The following is a 23693-nucleotide window of genomic DNA, read 5'->3' on the forward strand; positions in this document are numbered from 1 at the left end:
CATTAGCTGCTGAGGATCGTCAAGAGTATATTCTCATCCTACTTATTCGTTGTGGTAGGATAACCTAGGAATTTGTAGGTTTAGGGGATTAGGGTTGTTATCGTTATGGTGTTTAGATCATTTTCTCTAAGATTGCCCAGAAGCTCAGAGTGTAGCTCCAACTTAACTCAGTAGTCAACTCCGTTAATTCATAAAGGCAGGGGTTTGAGAGATAAAGGAGTTCTTTGGCCAGACTGGTAGAGGTGTCGTTCAGCCTGGAGCTAGTAGGGAGCTCAGAGTTGCAGCCCTCAGTTTGGGATCAGAGATAAAGAATAGGGTGATGCAACTGATGAGATCTCAAGTAAACTTACCTTATTCCCTATTCTAATAACAACCATAGTTGATTTAGTGACCAGCCCTTAGAGTTAGATGCCCTAGAAGTTGAGATTAGTAGTAGATGTCTGTCAAAATTTTGATGAAGAAATTTCCTATTAGGAGGGAGAGTTGTAATGCCCCGATTTCTGAGTCAGTAGTTTCAATCAACCTGAACTCGTAAGTCAGCCAGTTAGGCCTCTTATGATAATTGGACCAGTTCAAAAATGGGTATTGGGCTTAGGTTGGCCTAATAGTTAAATGATAGTTGTGTTTTTTAAGTATGAGTTAAGGGATAATGACTAAAAGTTAGTTTACTCGTATTGCTTTAAAGGTTAAACAACCCTTATCTCCCTTATTTTTCACATGAGTCATTCCCCAAAAATATCTTCCCATTTTTTCCTCTAGACTTTTCTTCTTCATTTCTTCTACTTAGCCAAGATTAAGTTCTAAGGAACCTAAGACTAGATTGAAGCAGTCATGGTAGAAATCTACTCTTCATCTTCTAAGCTTACATTAGAGCCTTTAATTTCAAGGTTTGACTTAATTTTTCAAAAATGGGTTTTATGAGTTTTTAGAAATCAAGTATTTTAAGTCATTTTATGAGAGTGTTTGAGTTGTAGGGAGTGTATCTAAGCTTATCCAACACTTAGTTAATTAAGTAATCCATTTTTATACTTTGATTAGTTAAAGAGGTTGAAGAGAGAGTTCAAGCCAAGGGAAAAGGAATAGTGGATCCCTAGTTGATTCAAGAAGTGTTCTAGTATCCAAAGATTCAGGTAACACACTATTAGCTTTTCCATACCAGTTGTAGGATCATCATAAAGAAGTTAGCTTGAAAGTTGAGTATGAGCATGTTTAATAGCCTTCCATGGTAGATTTTATATTTGTTTTAGCATGTTTCTAAACCTTATTTATGCTCATTTAATATCAATAAGACTATAAGAACGTTTGGGGACCTCACTATGGTCTTTGGATTTGAAAAATAATGTTTTCGTGCTTGTTTTATGACTTGTTTAAGTAGAGTATCAATACTATAGGGTTTATCGATACTTGTTCTTTATTTCTGGGTAGAAACGTGTTTTTCTGGACAAAATATCGATACTCTTCCAAGAGTATCGAAACTTTGAGTCATAGTTTAGAAACTCCCAGAAAGTATCGAAACTAAGCAGAACATAATGTTTAAAAGTATCGATACTTATATAAGTATCGAAACATTTGCAGGAGTATCGATACTCATGGGCTAGTATCGATACTTTCAGTATGTTTTGGGCAAAAAGGTTAGTTTTTAAGGGAATTAGACTCTAGGTACCCCCAACACTTTAATATATCATTAAATAAGACTGCAAGTGGAACTATATTAATGTTAAGTCAACATAGAAATCAAATAATTATGAACATATAAGACTAGCCTTGTTTGATGCTCGGGAAATGATTCGGACACCCGAGTTCCTTTAGAAAAGCAAGTGAAGTCAAAGTATAGATGCAATCCATATATATCCTTAGTAGGGGAAAAGGCCCTTAAAACTGACTCACTAAGGCCGAGGCCTAACACTTGCAAGGGGTAGTTCAATTAGGGGTATGGTGTCTGATATAGAATTCAAAAGCTATATCTCAGTAGACTAGAGGGTGTGTGAGATCCGAGATGCAGTAATCCCTCAACCGCACCATGATGTCTACAGTAGTGTAGAGAGTAAGTATCACAAGGATATTCGCTAAGCATATCATATCAATATACTTGATAGCTAGCCTTTCAGTGATATATAATTAGTATGTTTTAGCTATTAGTGTGTTGTTGAGCTGGTTATATCGGCCTTTAGATGTTTCCGTGGGCAGGTTAGTAAATCAAGCAGTTGGGAAGCAGTAGATAAACCAAGGTCCAGACCAGTCCAGTGTAGATCAGATGTACGTCTCAACATTTTCGAAAGGACATGTATATTGTAAACATTATTATCCAGTTGAGTCGTAGATTCAGTCATGTTGGTTTGTAATATTTTTGTAAAGTGTAAATATTTAATTTATTCTTTAGTTTTCTTACAATTGTTTTATATTTAAAGAAAAAATAAAAAGTTGGTCAGCCATTTCAGTAGTTCCATGTAGCACCTTAAATCGATCGACTGTGTGTCGTACTAGTCTAGGGTGTTACAAATAATATGAGCAATATGACAAGAAAACACCAAACGAAAATAAAAGAAATGAAAAATTAGAACATAACATTAATGGGACAGAGTTTGAAAATAGGATTAGAATTTTGTTGAGGCTTATATGAGTAACTTTCTTAAGATAGAATTGACATATTCTGTCGTACTTAAATAATGTTGGATGTTTGGATCTCAAAATACAACAACATAGGATTACAATATACACAACAATAATAATCAATCAAATATAATGTTATCTTCCTTTATCACTAGAAGGAATGAATTTAGAAAAAAAATTGATATTGATGTTTTTGGTATGATTGATGTTTTTAGAAGTCTTCCAACTTGGTTTTATTTATAGAGAGGAAATGAATGAAGAAATTGGACCTATTCATGAAAAAAATTTGTTGAAAGTTAATATATGTAAGTGAATATGCACCATGAATGAACATCAAATTCATGAGATAAAATGAGTGAATTGAAAATTTCAAGGTCCACGATTATCGGTGTCGGTGATCAAGGATGATCGGTAACGACGAAGGTAGGTGGTCGCCAATATGAGAGACTTTGTTTGAATCTGGTTAAATATTTCATCTGAAGTTTAAGATAAAAATGATACTTCGTTTAAACTTTGAGTTAAATTAGTATTTCAATTAAAATTCAGGGGTTAAATTAAAAATTAATCTTTTACTAACATAACACATCATCAAACTAATATAAAATCAACGACTTAATTATCAAAATATAATAACTGATAATGTAAGTGACTCCAATTTAATAAATCAATAATATAAGCTATTGAAATATATATATATTTTAAAATCAAGATCAAGACTAAAGTAATCTGAAACAAAATTGACTATTCATGTAATTAACTCTATCCTATGTGAAAGAAAAAAATGACATAATCATAATTAATTTTTAAATTAATATTATTCTCTTAAAATTAGCAAGAATAGAATTGTGAAAAACAATAGTACGTTTTCGTGTTAGGATAAGACCATTCATTAGGGGACAAGTAGACGGAGGCAGAGTAAGAGATATTATGATTATATTTAAAAAGATTTAAGATATTTATGACAGGCAAATAAAATATCATAATAACTTCTCAACTACCCCCAATTAAATAAGTAAAGCACGTGATTGGGGGCACATCACATGGTTTCTCCATCTTTATACATGTTCTTCAAGTTAAATTTAATATATAGTTAAAAAAGATGTTATTGATTAAAATTTTATCTAAAATATTATTATTTTTATTGATTTTATTATTATTAGGAGTTTTACTGAGTCTGGTAATATATTAACTAAAACGTTACCTAAAATATTATTTTTTCTATCAAATATATTACTAAACCCGATAAAACGCTCAATAATAATAAAATAATAGAAATAATAATAATTTTAATAATTTTTTACCGATTTTATTAAAAAAATAATAATAAAATTAATAATATTTTCTTAACCATATATTAAACTATCGCACGTGATACTTTCCGTTATTCAAACTATCTTCCCCTACAATATTAAAACAATGTTGCCGATTAATCATACGATATTTTTAATTAAATCATTTTAAAATTAAAAACCCAAAGTGGACAGACATGTAGCAGTAACCAAACAAGCCAGATTATAAGTAATCAATCTGTGAGGACTAACCATAGTTAACGGATTCGTTATATCCAGCTCAAAACTAACCTAATTCAAACCTCACGGCTTCTATGTATAACCATGGTTTAGCCGCCACCTTGTTGCTTTATCCTCATCCTTGTCCCTTACTTTACACTCTCCGTCCCGGTTTTTTCTGATATGGCTTCAGCGGATGTTGAGTACGGTTGGAGGTCTTGCTTAGGCCACCGATGACCGGGCTCTTGAAGAAGCCTTCAGTGTGTATGGCGAGATCGTTGAATCGAAGGTCCGTTTGTTGCAGAGATCGGACTCCAGATCTGACTTGATCCGACCCGAACTGGGCCTCCCTGTCTATGATCTGTGATTTTTGATCTGTTTTCTGTTACTGCTTGTTACTTGATACTCTCTTGTTACTGTTCTCTCTTTTAAATCTCTCACCGGTACGTTCATCTTCATCCCATCTGGGCCTGAAGGTTGATCGATTCTAACAAATCTATTGTTTTTCTTTCTTGTTTTCTTTTAATGTTGTGATATTTGTTTATTATTTGATTTTTTTCTTGTTATCTGTTCTAGATTATTAATGACCGTGAGACTGGAAGATCCAGAGGCTTTGGATTTGTTACATTCCGTGATGAGAAATCTATGAGGGACGCTATTGAAGGAATGAACGGTCAGAATCTTGACGGAAGGAACATCACCGTCAATGAAGCCCAATCACGCGGTGGAGGTGGTCGAGGCGGAGGGTACAACCTGAGTGGAAGCGGTGGTGGATATGGTCGCCGTGATGGAGACGGGGTATATGGAGGCGGCCGTCGTGAAGGGGGATATGGAATGGAGGGCATATGGTGGTGGACGTCGAGAAGGTGGATATGGCGATTGTGGTCTAGCTACTCAAGGGGGGGAAGACTAATGACAACTGGAGGTCTTAGGCTTTAATAATAGCAAATGTATGTGGGTTGGGCTTGTTTTTCGATGTTTAGGTGCTATGTTTTCGATTACTAGTGCTTTGTGGTTTTCTGTTGCTGTTTTTGGGTTTCCTTTTTGACCGATGTTTCATATACCTAAAAATGGAATGAGTCTCTCTCTCCAAAATGTTCTAAATCTTCGAAACTCTAGGGTGACGGTTAAAATGGCATACATGTCATCACCAATTTTGGTTTATTTTAATCATTTAGTAGTATTTTTTAGGCGATTCTATCCCAAAAAAAAACACTTAAAATATCAAATACCAAATTATCATTGTTTTATCAATATTCATCAATATGGCACCCCATTCTTAGGCATTTTTACCAAAATATTATCCTCAGGCCCTTTAATTACTTGTCAGACTCTTTCTCCTAAAATATTATCGATCTAATCCTTTATGATAAAGCGCGGATCACTATATGTGTCTTTGTTCGAATTTGCACCATATAAGGAAGGTAAGGATCATTATTCATGTCTTAGTTGAACTTCTGATATATACGAAAGACTTGGATCATAAAATGTGCCTTCTATAGGGTTATATCATCTTTCAAAATATTTAAAAAAATGTAATTTTAAAAAATTAAAAAATAAATTTATAGGGACTAACATCGTAATTTAATACACATTAGTTTCACGAGTTAAAAAACTAGTGCTTTGTGGTTTTCTGTTGCTGTTTTTGGGTTTCCTTTTTGACCGATGTTTCATATACCTAAAAATGGAATGAGTGTCTCTCTCCAAAATGTTCTAAATCTTCGAAACTCTAGGGTGACGGTTAAAATGGCATACATGTCATCACCAATTTTGGTTTATTTTAATCATTTAGTAGTATTTTTTAGGCGATTCTATCCCAAAAAAAATCACTTAAAATATCAAATACCAAATTATCATTGTTTTATCAATATTCATCAATATGGCACCCCATTCTTAGGCATTTTTACCAAAATATTATCCTCAGGCCCTTTAATTACTTGTCAGACTCTTTCTCCTAAAATATTATCGATCTAATCCTTTATGATAAAGCGCGGATCACTATATGTGTCTTTGTTCGAATTTGCACCATATAAGGAAGGTAAGGATCATTATTCATGTCTTAGTTGAACTTCTGATATATACGAAAGACTTGGATCATAAAATGTGCCTTCTATAGGGTTATATCATCTTTCAAAATATTTAAAAAAAATGTAATTTTAAAAATTAAAAATAAATTTATAGGGACTAACATCGTAATTTAATACACATTAGTTCCACGAGTTAAAAAACTAGTGCTTTGTGGTTTTCTGTTGCTGTTTTTGGGTTTCCTTTTTGACCGATGTTTCATATACCTAAAAATGGAATGAGTGTCTCTCTCCAAAATGTTCTAAATCTTCGAAACTCTAGGGTGACGGTTAAAATGGCATACATGTCATCACCAATTTTGGTTTATTTTAATCATTTAGTAGTATTTTTTAGGCGATTCTATCCCAAAAAAAAATCACTTAAAATATCAAATACCAAATTATCATTGTTTTATCAATATTCATCAATATGGCACCCCATTCTTAGGCATTTTTACCAAAATATTATCCTCAGGCCCTTTAATTACTTGTCAGACTCTTTCTCCTAAAATATTATCGATCTAATCCTTTATGATAAAGCGCGGATCACTATATGTGTCTTTGTTCGAATTTGCACCATATAAGAAAGGTAAGGATCATTATTCATGTCTTAGTTGAACTTCTGATATATACGAAAGACTTGGATCATAAAATGTGCCTTCTATAGGGTTATATCATCTTTCAAAATATTTAAAAAAAATGTAATTTTAAAAAATTAAAAAATAAATTTATAGGGACTAACATCGTAATTTAATACACATTAGTTCCACGAGTTAAAAACTAGTGCTTTGTGGTTTTCTGTTGCTGTTTTTGGGTTTCCTTTTGACCGATGTTTCATATACCTAAAAATGGAATGAGTGTCTCTCTCTAAAATGTTCTAAATCTTCGAAACTCTAGGGTGACGGTTAAAATGGCATACATGTCATCACCAATTTTGGTTTATTTTAATCATTTAGTAGTATTTTTTAGGCGATTCTATCCCAAAAAAAATCACTTAAAATATCAAATACCAAATTATCATTGTTTTATCAATATTCATCAATATGGCACCCCATTCTTAGGCATTTTTACCAAAATATTATCCTCAGGCCCTTTAATTACTTGTCAGACTCTTTCTCCTAAAATATTATCGATCTAATCCTTTATGATAAAGCGCGGATCACTATATGTGTCTTTGTTCGAATTTGCACCATATAAGGAAGGTAAGGATCATTATTCATGTCTTAGTTGAACTTCTGATATATACGAAAGACTTGGATCATAAAATGTGCCTTCTATAGGGTTATATCATCTTTCAAAATATTTAAAAAAATGTAATTTTAAAAAATTAAAAAATAAATTTATAGGGACTATCATCATAATTTAATACACATTAGTTCCACGAGTTAAAAAATTTAATGGGATTAACTTATATATGCATATTTAAGTGTTTATGTTATGTTTTTTTATAATGTGAGATAAAAGTTAAAATGTGTATTCTTTAATTTTGTTTTATTTTTATATCTAATGAATCTATTTATATAATATTATTAAATTACATTATGTTAATATTTATTATTAAAGTTTATATTAATTATGATTAAATATTTTTATATGTTAATATATTTAAATAATTATATTAGGTTAATATTTATTATTAAAGTTTATACTAAATTAACTTTTGAAGTTGATATATACTAAAGAGGAAACGCTATACTCATGTTAGATCGAATATAAGATTAATTATATTCGGACGACTCAAACGCCTTAAAATACTATATGTTTTAATCTAGATTATGAGATAATGAGTAATTTTCATGTAATTTGTTTAATTAATTATTTTTTCTGTAGTAATTTGAGATCTATAAGATGTAATTCCTTCTGAAATTGGCGAGTTTAATAGTCTAACACATCTGTAAGAAACACCTAGAAGTATTTTTTTTTCACGTTATGATAATCAAGATTATTGCTTTCTACTAACAAAAAAAAGTGATTAGGTATATGAGCTTCAAAGGGGGATCCCGAAGGAGTTAACAATATTGTATAAATAGATTCATTAGATATAGAGATAAAAAAATTAAGGAATACATATTTTAACTTTTATCCCACCCAACCTGGCCTGAAGAGTTAACAATATTGTATAAATAGATTCAATAGTGTATAAGTAGATTCATTAGATTCGGTTCGGGTCGGATTCGGGTTTAGGGTAAAAATACCCGACCCAACCCGGCCTAAAAAAATAACTTTACCTTATATATTTAGGAATAAAAATAATATCCATCTATATATTATTTTTTTCAAATTAAATCACTGTTTTTATTGAATAAAAATAATATTTTTTATTATTTTAGGTCGGATCGGGTTCATATTTTATCTCAAAAAATTAGGTCGAGTTCGAGTCGGGTAGATGATATATGTTTTTGGGGTTGGGTCGGGTCAACCGAAACCCGACCCATGCCCATCCCTACTTATAAAATCTGTAATACCCTAAATATTAGGTAAGTGACTATTTTGAAAGGATTTAAAATTTTGGAGGATTAAATTGAATAAATGGTAAAATATAAGAAATGATTTAATTAAGACCAATTAGTAAGAATGGAAGAGTGAAAGACATTTTGGTCCTTTAGAGTGAAATGAATTTAAAATTCATTTTATTGAGGATTTAAGAAAGGGAAAAAGGGAAAGTTGAAAACAAAACAAAGTCATTTACTCTTCTTCTTCCCCCGTGACCGTGCTCTCCTCCATAGCCAAATATCATAACCAAGCTCCTGAGTCAAACAAGAAAAAGGGCAAATATAAAGTTGTCGAATAGTCAGACATCATTACAACTTATTAGCGAGGCTTATCAGGTGAGTGCATTTATAGTACTTGTATGAAAGGAGGAAGACTCGCAATAAGTCAATCTCGAATGTTATGTTAAATGTATATTTTACAACATTTTGGTATATTTTCATAATATATATAGAAATGATATTATGAATAAGTTTTAGAGTATGAATTGCTCTAAAATGAATGAATGTTAATGTTGTGCTATGGTTATCGATGTTACCGAAATAAATGAAAATGCGTAACGGTGCATTATTGGCAGAAATGTGCCATAAATGAAAATGCATAACGATGCATTATTGACAGAAAGGTGTCATAAATGAAAATGAATAACGGTGCATTATTGGCAGAAATGTGCCATAAATGAAAATGCATAACGGTGCATTATTGGCAGAAATGTTCCATAAATGAAAATGCATAACAGTGTATTATTGGCAGAAATGTGCCATAAATGAAAATGCATAACGGTGCATTATTGGCATAAAGGTGCCACTCATGATATTCATAAAAGGTGAATGACCATTTTGACACTTCAGTGCAATGTATGTACCTTAAATTCTTATTTAACATATATTGGGCAAAAAAAAGTATAATTGGGTACAAAATACAAAAAAAAAATAAGTATGTTGGGCATACTAAGAATAGTTTTGATAACTATATGAAAGAAACATTGGTTTAATTGAGATGATTAATTGATTTTTATGAAGTATACGATTTAGTTCGTATTTCAATTGCTATAATATGATTATGTATGAATTTTCAGTTCATTTACATTATTATGCCTTACTAAGTAAATACATAACGTGTGTTGATTTCATGCATAGGTAAAAGCAAAAACTTAGCAGAGTAAGGAGTGCAACAGAGAACATCAATCCAAGGTTGACAAATCAGTAACTATATGACAATCAGGTCTTCTTTTGATAATTAGGTGGCATGTATATGAATCTAAGAAAAAAATGCTATGTAATGTATTTAAGTTATAACTTTGTAATAGTTTACAACGAATGTTTTACCTTATATTAAAAATGTTTTGTTTTAAATTTCAAAACAAAATTTTTTATCGGTATTCTTCATCCAGTACCGATACCTCTAACCCAGAACTAACTCATTTAACTCAAAAATTTTCCAAACTTTGCTAACTTTCTCATTTGACTCTTCTTTAAAGCTTTAAAAATCAACTATACTCTCCCAAACCAACTTATTTCACTTTAGTACTCCTAAACATCCAATTTCTCAATAGCATACTTGGAATAAAAAATCATACCAAATTTTCAACTTTGTTATAAAATCTTTCTAACCTCATAAATCTCTTATTCTAACTGATGACAAGTCAAATTTAACCTCAAACATCACTTACTAACTCTTTCTCAACAATTCACTTATAAAACCTCTTATATTCGATCTCTCATAACTTGTCTGTAACATCCCAAAAGTCAGGTTAGTGACCAAAATAAAAGTTTTTGAAAATTAGTGACTAATCTTAGAAAAGATTAAAAGTTCAGGGACTTGATTGGAGAATTTTAGTATTGGAGTTAATAAAAAATTTTGAAAGTGGAAAGGGTATAATGGTAATTTCATAAGAAATATTTTTATTTCTCCTTTTTATTGGATATAACACGTGGAAATGGAAGAAAAATGAAAGAAATGCTTGGAGACTTGGTTGGCTCTCTTCCTCTTCTTCTTCTCTTCCCGTGGCTCTATTAGTAAGGTAAGATGGTCTCAAGTGAATGTTTTCTTTCAATTTTAAGTTGATTTTAATTCTTGAGATGATAAGAAAGCTTGAGTGAAGCTTAAATTAGCTTAAAACTCTAAGATAAGGAAGTTATGGAAGATTTAATATAAGGTGCGGTTAAGTGAAATTATGGAAAGAAGTTAGTAAATGAGTTTTGAGGTTAAATTTGACTTGTCATGAATAGAAATAAGAAATTCAAAGTTGTTGAAAACATTTTGATATTTCGATATAACAAATTAAGTTAAATGAATTTTAAGATTTTCCAAATGAATTTTAAGATTTTACAAATGATTTTCTAAGTATATTCGATAGAATTATTCGAATATCAAAACATTACTCCAAATCTTTCAAATATCATTTTTAATCCTTACTCAAGTGTAAAATTAAGTTTTAATCTTAAAATAATTTCAAAATAATTTTACAAAGTATTTCAAACCATTTCAAAGCCAAAAATTCCAGATTGCTCAGAGGGAACCGATTCCCCCCCAAGGGGGTACCGATTTCCCCCTGAATGGTTTGGCTCCGAGAAATCCAGAATGCTCGGAGGGAACCGATTCCCCCCCAGGGGGTACCGATTCCTCCTTGTATAACGGTCGAAATATTTGAATTTTACACTTAGGGAACCGATTCCCCATAGGGGGTACCGATTCCCCCCACGCTCTATGCTGTTTTATTAATTGTTTTCATACTAAAACGGCTATATGATCTTAACTAATCATCCCCAACGTTCAGAAGTGATTCAAGGTGTATTTAAACAAGTTCTGAAGCCTTTGATCAATAAGAAATCATAGAGAAACAAGAGAGAAAGCATCAAACACCAAGTTTGTGCAAATCAAGCCAATTTTCCTTTCAATATTCATTTTGCTTTCAAAGAACACCATTTGTGCTCATTTGTAATTATTTGTGAGTGTTCTTTTCTTGTTCTAGAATTGTGCAAACATCTTACCTTGTGAGGTTTCCTTGTAAGTTTGCAAATTTGTAATCTTCTCTTTGGGAAAGAGTGTTCTCAAGAATTGGGGTATATTCTTGAGGGTGTTGTAAGGTTATCTCTTTGGCCTCAAAAGAAAGAACAAATTAGTGAATTTGTTGGAAAATCCTTAGTGTGGATAGCTAAGGTAGTGGACGTAGACTTTGATTGAGAAAGTCGAACCACTCTAAATCGCTGTACAATTACTTTCAATTTTCTGCAAAAGCTTCCACCAAATTTTTAATTACCAATTCACCCCCCTCTTGGCCAATTCCGTCAATCGATTAACTCAACAATTGGCATCAGAGCCTAACTCATTTGAAGGTTTAATCGCCTCTTGAGTCGATTCGGGAAGAGTTAAATCGATAAAGATGGCGTCTACTTCCAGTTCATTCTCCATGGAAGAATCCAGACCTATTGAAGTGCCTCCACACTTCAATGGAACAAATTATCGTCATTGGAAGAGGTGTATAATAATATTCATCAAAGCATTTGATATGGAAGCTTGGATGATAATCAAGAAAGGATATTCCTCTCCTACTAAGAAGGCAAAGAAGTGGAGTGTTCAAGAACGGAAGGAAGCTCAACAAAACTCAAAGGCTATGCACATGTTGTGTTGTGCAATTGATCCTAATGTATATAAAGGAGTTTCTTTTTGTTCAAGTGCCAAGGAAATGTGGGATAAGCTTGAGGAGATCTATAGAGACAAGGAAGAAGAAGAACCAATAAAAGTGGTGTCTCAATTAGCTCTCACAGAGCCAAATGTATCTTCTAACTCAAATATATCAAATTCAAAATCTTTTAATGAGTTACAAGATGCTTATGATAAATTATTTTCGAAGATTGAGACCATGAACTCCAAATACAATAAATTGATTTCTAAATTTATTGCTAAAAATGATCTTCTTTTGAAAGCTAAAACAGACTTGGAAAATCAAAATGAAATATTGAGAAAGGGGTTAGAGCTTTCAAAAATAAAATCTGAAAACTTTGAAAAAGAAATTTTCAAATTAAACAAACTTCTTCTAGAAATGAAAATAGATTTTGAAAATCAAAATGAAATCTTGAAGAAGGATTTAGAACTCTCAAAAATGAAATTTGAAAGTATCGAAAAAGAAAATTTCAATTTGAAAGATAAGCTTGAATGTTTAACAAGAGAAAAAGAGATCATTCTAAATAGTTCATCTAGTTCAATAATGACAATATGTTCACATTGTCATTATCATGGTCATAAGGAACATACTTGTCCTTTAAAGAAAGGAAAACGATTTAAAATTAGACAAGTATTGGTTCCAAAAGGAACAAGAGGCATTGAAACTAATGTTCAAGGATCCAAAGCAATTTGGATACCAAAATCTACTTAAATGTCTCTTGTAGGTGTGTGAGAGCAATGGTGATAAAGATGATGATATTCAAGATGCTCTAGCCATACATGAAAAAGGAATGGGTAACCTCTAAACTTAATGTTTTTTTTATTTGGTTGCTCATTTAGTTTATGCATGCATGAGGTTTTAAATGTTAAATAATTCTAAATTATTATGTTTTGTCTCATGTATGTTGAAAAATATTGTATGATGTACATAGTAATTTTTGGTAATGTTTTAAAAACTCTAGTTCATCATATTTTTTTTGGTCAAAATTGTTTTTAAAATGTAATTGATATCTCTTTAACAATTTATATCGATTTTTCAAGAACTTTGGTTTTGCAAAATTTTGACTTGAACTTTTTCTTAATGTTTATGCATAGATTTTTGTTTAATTAATATAAAGTTTTAATGCATAACATTTTCAAAAACTTTATGCATGTGCTCTTAATCTCTATAATCAACATTGCATAATGTTTTATATGTGAATGGGTTAAAAGCATAATCTTTTGAAAAATAAATTTGATAAAAGATACAATGTTTTATTTTAAATGATTGCAAAATTAATTGACATTGCATCTAATCGGATTATGCTTGTTGGTCATAGAATATGAAACATATACATGGTGCATTTAGATTCTTTTGATATGACTAATTTATGCCTAGTTGCTAAGGATGAGCATGATAGTTGGTTATGGCATAGGAAACTAGGACATGCTAGTATGAGTGTTTTGCAATGGTTAATTCAAGGAGACCTAGTAAGAGGGTTGCCTAAGCTTAAATTTGATAATAATAAAATATGTGATGCTTATGCTAAAGGAAAACAAAAGCGAGTTTCTTTTAAATCCATTAATGATGTATCAACTAGTAGAGTTTTACAATTGATCCATTTAGATCTTTTTGGGCCAACTAGAACTACTAGCTTGGGTGGAAAACAATATGCATTTGTCTTAGTAGATGACTATTCTAGATATATTTGGGTTCTATTTTTAAGTACTAAAGATGAAGCATTAGAACAATTCATCACATTTTCAAAAGTAATCCAAAATGAAAAAGTTTACTCTATTAACTAGTGTTAGGAGTGATCATGGAACTGAATTTGAAAATCTTGGATTTACTGAATTTTGTAACTCTAACGGTATTAGCCATAATTTTTCAGCACCTAGAACCCCTCAACAAAATGGAGTTGTTGAGAGGAAAAATCGAACTTTAGAAGAAATAGCTATAACCATGCTTTGTGAAAATAATTTGCCAAAATATTTTTGGGCGGAAGCCACAAATACCGCTTGTTATGTTGTAAATCAAGTAATGATTAGGCCAATTTTAAAGAAAACTCTATATGAAATTTTCAAAAATAAAAAGCCTAACATTAGTTATTTTCATCCTTTTGGATGTAAATGTTTTGTTTTAAACAACGGTAAAGAAAACCTTGGCAAATTTGATGCTAAAAGTGATGAAGGAATTTTTCTGGGTTATTCTTTAAATTCTAAAGCTTATCGTGTAGTTAATAAAAGAACTTTAGTTGTAGAAGAGTTTATACATGTTGTTTTCGATGATAATCCCCTTCCGAGGAAGGATTCTTGTGTGAATGATGATGTAAGTGTTATATATACAAATGACGTTAGATATGACGTTGGAGAACCATCATCAAAGGAATAAACGAAAAATGAGGAAACTCATGATCCTCTTGAGAATCCAACCATTGAAGAATGGGAAGTATCTTATCCAAGAGAGTACAACTATGTCAATGATGGTGAAATTATAGGTGATCCATCCAAAGGGGTAACAACTTGATCTTCTCTTAGAAATATTTGTAATTATGTTGCATTTATCTCATGCATAGAGCCTAAGAATATTAAAGAAGCATTAAATGATGAACATTGGATTATGGCTATGCAAGAAGAGTTAAATCAATTTGAGAGAAGTAAAGTATGGACATTAGTTGAAAGGCCTAGTAATAAATCTACTGTAGGTACTAGATGTGTATTTAGGAATAAGCTTGATGAGAGTGGTAATATAGTGAGAAACAAGGCTAGACTTGTTGCTCAAGGGTATACTCAAGAAGAGGGCATAGACTATGATGAAACATACGCTCCCGTAGCTAGGATGGAAGCAATTAGAATATTATTAGCATTTGCATGTTTCAATGAATTTAAATTATATCAAATGGATGTTAAAAGTGCATTTTAAATGGTTTTATAAAAGAAGAAGTGTATGTGGAACAACCTCCAGGTTTTGAAGATTCAAATTTTCCAGATCATGTTTTAAAATTGACAAAAGCTCTTTATGGTTTAAAACAAGCTCCTAGAGCTTGGTATGAAAGATTGTCAAATTTTTTAATTGAAAAAGGTTTTTCCAAAGGAAAGTTTTAAAGAGAAAAGGTAAAGATTTATTAGTAGTTCAAATTTATGTTGATGATATAATATTTGGTTCTACTAATGATGTTCTTTGCCAAGAATTTTCTAAGCTAATGCAAAGTGAGTTCTAGTTGAGCATGATGGGGGAGCTCTCATATTTCTTGGGACTCCAAATCAAGCAAAGAAAAGATGGCATCTTCATCAATCAAGCTAAGTACGTCAAGGATATACTCAAGAAATTTGGATTTGAAAATGGGAAACCTTATGCCACTTCAATGAGTTCTTCTATAAAGCATGACTTGGATGAAGGAGGTAAATGTGTGGATGTTAAAATATATAGATCCATGGTTGGTTTATTGCTTTATCTAACCGCAAGTAGACCGAATATTATGTTTAGTGTTTGCTTGTGTGCTAGGTTTCAATCATGTCCTAAAGAATCACTTTTACTAGCTGTTAAGAGGATCTTTAGATACCTTAAGGACACTCCTAGTATAGGACTTTGGTATCCTAGAGACTCTAGCTTTAGCTTGCATGCCTTCTCAGATGCGGATTATGGAGGATGCAAATTAGATAGGAAAAGCACCTCCGGTACTTGCCAATTACTTGGAAATATGCTAATTTCTTGGTTTTCAAAGAAACAAAATTGTGTTGCATTATCTACCACTGAAGCAGAATACATTTCAGCTGGTAGTTGTTGTGCACAAGTTTTATGGATGAAACAACAACTTTTAGATTATGGAATTGAAGTAAGTACTATTCCTATCAAGTGTGACAATACTAGTGCTATTTGTCTCACTAAAAATTCCATCCAACACTCTAGAACTAAACATATTGAAATTAGACATCATTTCATTAGAGACCATGTCGCTAAAGAAGATGTAGCTCTAGAATTTGTTGATACTTTGCACCAATTAGCGGATATCTTTACAAAAACTTTAGACAAGGAAAGATTTTGGACACTTAGGAGAGAATTAGGTTTGACCAACATATCTTCACTTAGTGTTTAAAATAATTTTAGCACTTTTAAGAATATATGAAAAATGCTTATAATAGTAATTTTTGATTGCATTCATTGCTATTAGTTAGGGGGAGTTTATGATTCTTAATGAAAAATTAATTTTATGTTCAAATATCGTTTAAAGATTAATTTAATTGTTTGAACATGATTAATTTTCAATATATGAGTGCCAATACCACTAGAGGAAATTAATTTAGCATTTTGGGTGTTTAAAATCGGATTTTAGCATTTTGGTGCATAGGGAATCGACCCCCCCATGAGGGAACCGATTCCCCCTTTGAAGGGGAACCAATTCCCCCCACAGGGGAATCGATACCCCCCTGGGGTTCTGGTTATACACGGGCAGAACCCTTACTTTTGTTCAAAACCCTTCTCTTCTGATGCAGGGGGATCCGAGACAGATGATGCTGAGCTGTTAGATTGCACGTTGATGGCGCTAAGATACCATGAGTTGGCAGATCAGCGCAAAGGCGGGAATTGATTGTGACATGTTCCTCATTGGGGTCGTTTTGAGTATGTTTCAGTTTTTTGGCCATAACTTTGGCTACAGGTGTCAGAATCGCGCATAAGACCCCAATCCGGAAAGCTCTTTTCGACGCGCACGCTCTTTATATAGTGCTATGCTACATGTGACCTTTTTTTCAACCTCAAATTCTACCGTTTTCCCCTCCGGATCACTAGATTTAGTTATTTTTTACTATTTATGGTAATATTTCGATTGTTAATTAGGAAGTCAATTTAAATCTGATTTAGGCCGGATTTTTGGGAGATTGCTTATTTTATTTCGAATTTCAATTTAGAGTGATTTTCGGGATTTTGCTATTTTTAACAAAATTTGAATAAAGACGATTTTTTGCTATAACAGTCCGACTTGTGGACTGCTTTTTGGATGGTTTTGATTTTATAATATTTTATTAAACCCTAGAGACTTTTTTCTCTGGTTTTTGGGCGAATTTTCTCTTGTGAATCGTCTGTCGGAGCTAGCCTACAGGATAATCACTATTCTGTCTGGCGTCAGTTGGTGTCAGAACTTCAACATCTTCTTGGGAAATTTCACCAGTTTCAATGGCTGGAGGTCGTGGTCGTCGTGAGCAGGTTCCGAATGAGGAAGCCCAACGTCGTGATCGCAGCGTTCAGGATGTGATGATTGCGGATTTGCAGAGGCAAGTCACAGAATTAACCCAGCGCCTGGCGGCGTAGGATTTTGAGGATCGTGAGGCCTCTGATCACGATACCAATTCCACTTTCGAAAACCCATATCACAATCGCGCAGGATTCCGGGAGCACCGTGGTCGGGAGGAGCGTCATGGAGACATTGGTTTTCGGGTCGATCTCCCTGAGTTTTCTGGTACGTTACAGGCCGAGGGATTCGTGGATTGGATTAATGAAGTGGAGCGTATTTTTGAATATAAGGAAGTCCCCGATCGTGTGAAAGTGAAACTGATCGCCATCAAACTCAAGGGCAGAGCGTTTGCATGGTGGGAACAGTTACGACGTTCACGAGAAAGACAGGGCAAAGCCAAGATCACTGATTGGGAGAAGATGAAAAAGAAGATGAAGGGCCACTTTCTTCCCTTCGGCTACACGCAAACCTTATTTCAGTGACTTCATGCGTTGAGGCAGGGCGCGCGATCAGTCGATGATTACACGGAGGAGTTTTACCAATTGGTCGCCCGGAACGATTTATCTGAGACGGAGGAGCAGATGGTGGCGCGATATTTGGGGGGTTTACGCCAGCCCTTGCAAGATGTCCTCAGCCTTCATTCATTGTGGAGTGTTTCGGAAGCATACCAGCGTGCACTTGCTGTTGAAAAACAGCAAAACAGGAGACCAGTGATCAGGAGCGATCACAACAGTCGACCAGTTCGCCCTCAGGAGTCCCGTCCTGCTCAGCAGCCACCGCAGGGTAATTCTAACCCTACTATTAGATGTTTTCGTTGTGGTGAACAAAGGGCATAGGGCGACTGATTGCAGGAAGCCTGCTAGTCAAAAGGGCAAAAATTTGTTGATTGAGGAAAACGTGGAAGACGAGACTGAGGAGATTGGCGAACCCGTGTATGACGATGATGAGACTGATGATGTGCTGTATGGAGATGGTCATGAGACTCTGGTCGTTCGCAAGAGTCTACTTACCCCCAAGGGCGATTCAGGGGACAAATGGTTGAGAACCAATATTTTCCACACGACTTGCACAGTTGCAGATAAAGTTTGCAAAATGATCATTGACAGCGGTAGTTGTGAGAATGTAGTGTCCGAGGAGGTTGTCCAGAAATTGCAGTTGAAGACAGACCGTCATCCTAAGCCATACAAGTTGTCATGGCTAAATAAAGACAGTGAGGTAACAGTTGATAGGCGATGCCTCGTGTCTTTTTCAATTGGTAGAAAATATTTTGATAATGCCTGGTGTGATGTTGTGTCTATGGATGCGTGTCATATATTGTTGGGTCGACCTTGGCAGTATGATCGCAGTGTCATTCATGATGGACGGAAGAATACATATTCCCTTAGCATCAAGGGAAAAAAGATTGTGTTGGCACCTCGGCGGGAAGGACTTACTCCTACCCCAGTAACCCATAATACTAATCTGCTTTCTATGTCCAGGTTTTTAGATGAGATTGAGCATGGCGGCGTGGTCTATGCCTTGCTACCTTGCGAGAACAATGCAGTAGACGTGGATACAGATTTACCAGTAGAGGTGCAGCGGCTGCTAGTAGAATTCTCTAACTTGATGCCAGAGGATCTTCCTCCTGGACTACCACCTATGAGGGATATTCAGCATCAAATTGACCTTGTTCTTGGGTCAAGTTTGCCAAATCGACCAGCATATCGCCTCAGTCCCAAGGAAGGCGAAGAGTTGCAGCGACAGGTGGAAGAGTTGTTGGAGAGGGGCTATATCCGAGAGAGTATGAGCCCATGTGCAGTCCCTTCTCTGTTAGTGCCAAAGAAAGATGGTTCTTGGCGTATGTGTGTTGATAGTCGAGCGATCAACAGAATTACAGTGAAGTACCGGTTTCTAATTCCCCGTCTAGATGATATGTTGGATCAGCTATCTAGTTCTAAGATCTTCTCAAAAATTGACCTTAAGAGCGGTTACCACCAAATCAGAATAAGGCCTGGAGATGAGTGGAAGACGGCGTTTAAAACGCCAAAAGGGTTGTATGAGTGGATGGTCATGCCTTTTGGGTTATCCAATGCGCCCAGTACGTTCATGAGATTTATGCATCAGGTCTTGCGGCCTTTTATGGGGAAATTTGTTGTAGTTTACTTCGATGATATCCTCGTTTATAGTCCGACATGGACTTCACACTTCGATCACCTCCGTGCTGTTTTTGAGATGCTGAAAACGGAGTGCTTGTTTGTCAATCAAAAGAAGTGTTCTTTCTTCACTACTTCTGTGACTTTTCTTTGTTTTGTTGTGTCTACTGATGGTGTTCATGCAGATCAGTCAAAGATAGATGCAGTCTTGGAGTGGCCCAGACCAAGAACCTTACATGACATCCGAAGTTTCCATGGCTTGGCGTCTTTTTACCGCCGATTCATTAGAAATTTCAGTACTCTGATCGCCCCTATCACAGAGTGCCTCAAGGGGCGTGATTTCCAGTGGTCTGAGGAGGCAGAGGCCAGTTTTCAACTGGTCAAGTAGAAGATGACCGAGGCTCCAGTTTTGGCACTTCCAGATTTTGACAAAGTGTTCGAGGTAAATTGTGATGCATCTGGCATTGGCATTGGTGGTGTTCTGAGTCAGGCAGGTCGTCCGGTTGCTTTTTTCAGTGAGAAGCTATCAGGATCAAAGAAAAATTATTCCACTTATGATCTGGAGTTCTATGCCATAGTTCAGTCCCTGAAGCATTGGCGTCACTACCTAGTACAGAAGGAGTTTATTCTGTTTATCGATCATGAGGCCTTGAAGTACATCAATGACCAACACAAGTTGAGTAGACGTCATGCCAAGTGGGTAACATACTTGCAAGAATTCACTTTTACGCTGAGGCACTAAGCAGGGAGTTTGAACCGCGTCGCAGATGCCCTGAGCCGTCGTACCTTACTTCTCACCACCATGAGTACTAAAGTTGCAGGATTTGAGACATTCATAGATATGTATGCAGCTGATCCTTCCTTTGGAAGGATATTTCAGGAGGTAACTGAGGGTCACCGTCATGATTTTGTTTTGCATAATGGGTATCTGTTTCGTAGATTACAGTTGTGCATTCGAGATTGTTCATTGAGGCAGCAAATTATAAGTGAACTCTATAATGAGGGACACTTTGGCCGAGATAAGACATTGGCCCTTATCTCTTCTGAATTTTATTGGCCCAAGTTGACTAGTGATGTGGCCCATTATGTGGACCGTTGTTATGTGTGCCAGCGGTCTAAGGGAGTTCTCACCAATGCGGGATTGTACACTCCCTTACCTGTTCCTGAAGCTTCTTGGTTCGATGTCAGCATGGATTTTGTACTAGGCTTACCCCGCACCCAAAGGGCCTCTGATTCTATCTTTGTTGTGGATGACAGGTTTTCCAAGATGGCTCATTTTGTAGCTTGCAGAAAGACTATGGATGCTGACCGGATTGCCCATCTCTATTTCAAGGAGATTGTGCGTTTACATGGTGTTCCTCGATCCATCACTTCAGATCGTGATACTAAGTTCATCAGTCATTTCTGGAAGAGCCTGTGGGGGAAACTGGGAACGCAGTTAAATTTCAGTAGCGCCTACCACCCCCAGACGGATGGCCAGACTGAGGTGGTGAACCGAAGTTTGGGAAACCTTTTGAGGTGTTTGGCAGGAACGAAGCCGAAGCAGTGGGATTTGGCATTGCCTCAGGCAGAATTTGCCTACAACAGATCAAAAAACAGAACCACAGGTTTAAGCCCATTTGAGATTGTCTATGGTCAGAACCCGTCCGGGGTGTTGGACTTAGCCCCTATTCCACGTATAGGACGTTTCAGTCCTAAAGCAGATGAGATGGCAAAGTATCTTCAGGGTATCCATGAGCAGGTAAAACAGACCATTCATGAGAGCAATACCAAGTACAAGACTCGGGTCGACAATCATCGTCGTTAGGTACTTTTTGATTTTGGTGATTTTGTTTGGGCTGTATTAACTCGTGATCGTTTTCATGTTGGTGAGTATAATAAGCTTAAGGACCGGAAGATTGGACCTTGTGAGGTCGTGCAGAAGATCAATGATAATGCTTACAGGTTGCGACTTCCCAGTCACTTGAAGACTTCTGATGTCTTTAATGTGAAGCACCTGAGTCATTATTTTGTGGATCCTGATGACACTACTCTGAACTCGAGGACGAGTTCTTTCCAACCCGGGGTGACTGATGCAGGGGGATCCGAGACAGATGATGCTGAGCTGTCAGATTGCACGTTGATGGCGCTGAGATACCATGAGTTGGCAGATCAGCGCAAAGGCGGGAATTGATTGTGACATGTTCCTCATTGGGGTCGTTTTGAGTATGTTTCAGTCTTTTGGCCATAACTTTGGCTACAGGTGTCAGAATCGTGCATAAGACCCCAATCCAAAAAGCACTTTTCGACGCGCACGCTCTCTATATGGAGCTATGCTCCATGTAACCTTTTTTTCAACCTCAAATTCTGCCGTTTTCCCCTCCGGATCACTAGATTTAGTTATTTTTTACTATTTATGGTAATATTTCGATTGTTAATTAGGAAGTCAATTTAAATCCGATTTAGGCCGGATTTTTGGGAGATTGCTTATTTTATTTCGAATTTCAATTTAGAGTGATTTTCGGGATTTTGCTATTTTTGGCAGAATTCGAATAAAGACGATTTTTGGCTATAACAGTCCGGCTTGTGGACTGCTTTTTGGATGGTTTTGATTTTATAATATTTTATTAAACCCTAGAGACTTTTTTCTCTGGTTTTTGGGCGAATTTTCTCTTGTGAATCGTCTGTCGGAGCTAGCCTACAGGATAATCACTATTCTGTCTGGCGTCATCTTCATTGCCGCCGTTTCCTCTAAACTCTCTTCCTATCTCCATTCTTGCCTCAAATCAACGTTCTTAATCAGAATTCACTTCAAATATCATCTTCTAAACCTGTTGGAATCATAAAAAATGTGCAAACTTCATCTAATCTCACTCAAATCCAAAATCCTTCAAGGTATTTTTCCAAAACTTCTATTTCATCAATTTATAAACATAGAACTAGTTTTAATTAGTTCTAGGATGAACTTTATATCGGGCATTAATTGTGTTTTGATTGAATTATGTTGTTGTTATGAAAACTATATTGTTTCTCAAAACCATATTTTTCAAAAGTTTTCAAAAACTTTACCCATTAGGATTGATTTAGAGAACCTTGAAATATTGAGGACTCAATTGAGTTTTGGGATTGATTGAATTGCATACATGTGTTTTTTTAAATTTTCAGGTTACATATTCTATTCCGATTCTTAAACCATGTCAAATCCTAAACGACCTAGGACATTGTCTAGTCGCTCAAGTCAAAACCGACCTCTTTTTCCTCCACCCAATCCAAATAACCCAAATATGACCATTATGAACTCTTGTTTCAACGTACCTGGTTATGGACAAGATCTATACCATATGTACCATACTTGTTTTGAGTCATATAAAATCTGGGAAGAGTGTATCCCTTCGATCCAAGCTATAGAAGATATGGATTTTCAATATCTTCCTACTCTTAAATCCTAGAAGTTTGATAAACTCTTTAAACTCAAGCCTTTGGTTTATCATCAATTAGTCCGTATTTTTCTATTCCAATGTGGTATGTGTCCAAAACGAGCTCCGATCTGAAACTATAGGAATTTGATCCTATCTTTTAGGACAATTCATTTTTATTGACTCCGGCACAATCGCTACCCATTTTGGACTAGATAACTCAGGTTTAATGAAAAAGAGACTGTGGATTCACCCTATAAGTCTAAGGATAGTGAGAGTACGCTAAGAACTCATCATGATAAATTCCTTCATTATTTGATCTCTTGGTGGTTTAGACCATCTGGAGGTAGGTACTCCTCCCTTAGGAACATAGATATATAGAGGATATATTGTATCCAACATAAAAAGAAGATTTATCTGCCACATATCATTTTTAGTGAGTTTCCATAAACATTGTTCCTTCCAAGAATATAGAAACCTTGGTTTATGGTTATCTCCTTAGTAATTTGTTTATCAAACTCGGTCTTTGGGTCAATGGGTTTATCGTCCCGAACTCAGAACTTTTAATTGTGAAACATTTTGATGTTCATGGATTGTTTTATTTTGGGTGTTTGAATTT

The 23693-nt window shown here is 34.8% G+C and overlaps 1 pseudogene; it reads left to right on the top strand.

Moving 5' to 3' along the window:
* Positions 1-4286: 4286 nt before the first annotated feature.
* Positions 4287-5050, top strand: LOC120120792 (annotated as a pseudogene).
* The last annotated feature ends 18643 nt before the right edge of the window (positions 5051-23693 follow it).

Source organism: Hibiscus syriacus, unplaced genomic scaffold (assembly GCF_006381635.1).
Source record: "Hibiscus syriacus cultivar Baekdansim isolate YM2019G1 unplaced genomic scaffold, ASM638163v2 tig00110348_pilon, whole genome shotgun sequence".
In the NCBI taxonomy this organism is placed as follows: domain Eukaryota; kingdom Viridiplantae; phylum Streptophyta; class Magnoliopsida; order Malvales; family Malvaceae; genus Hibiscus; species Hibiscus syriacus.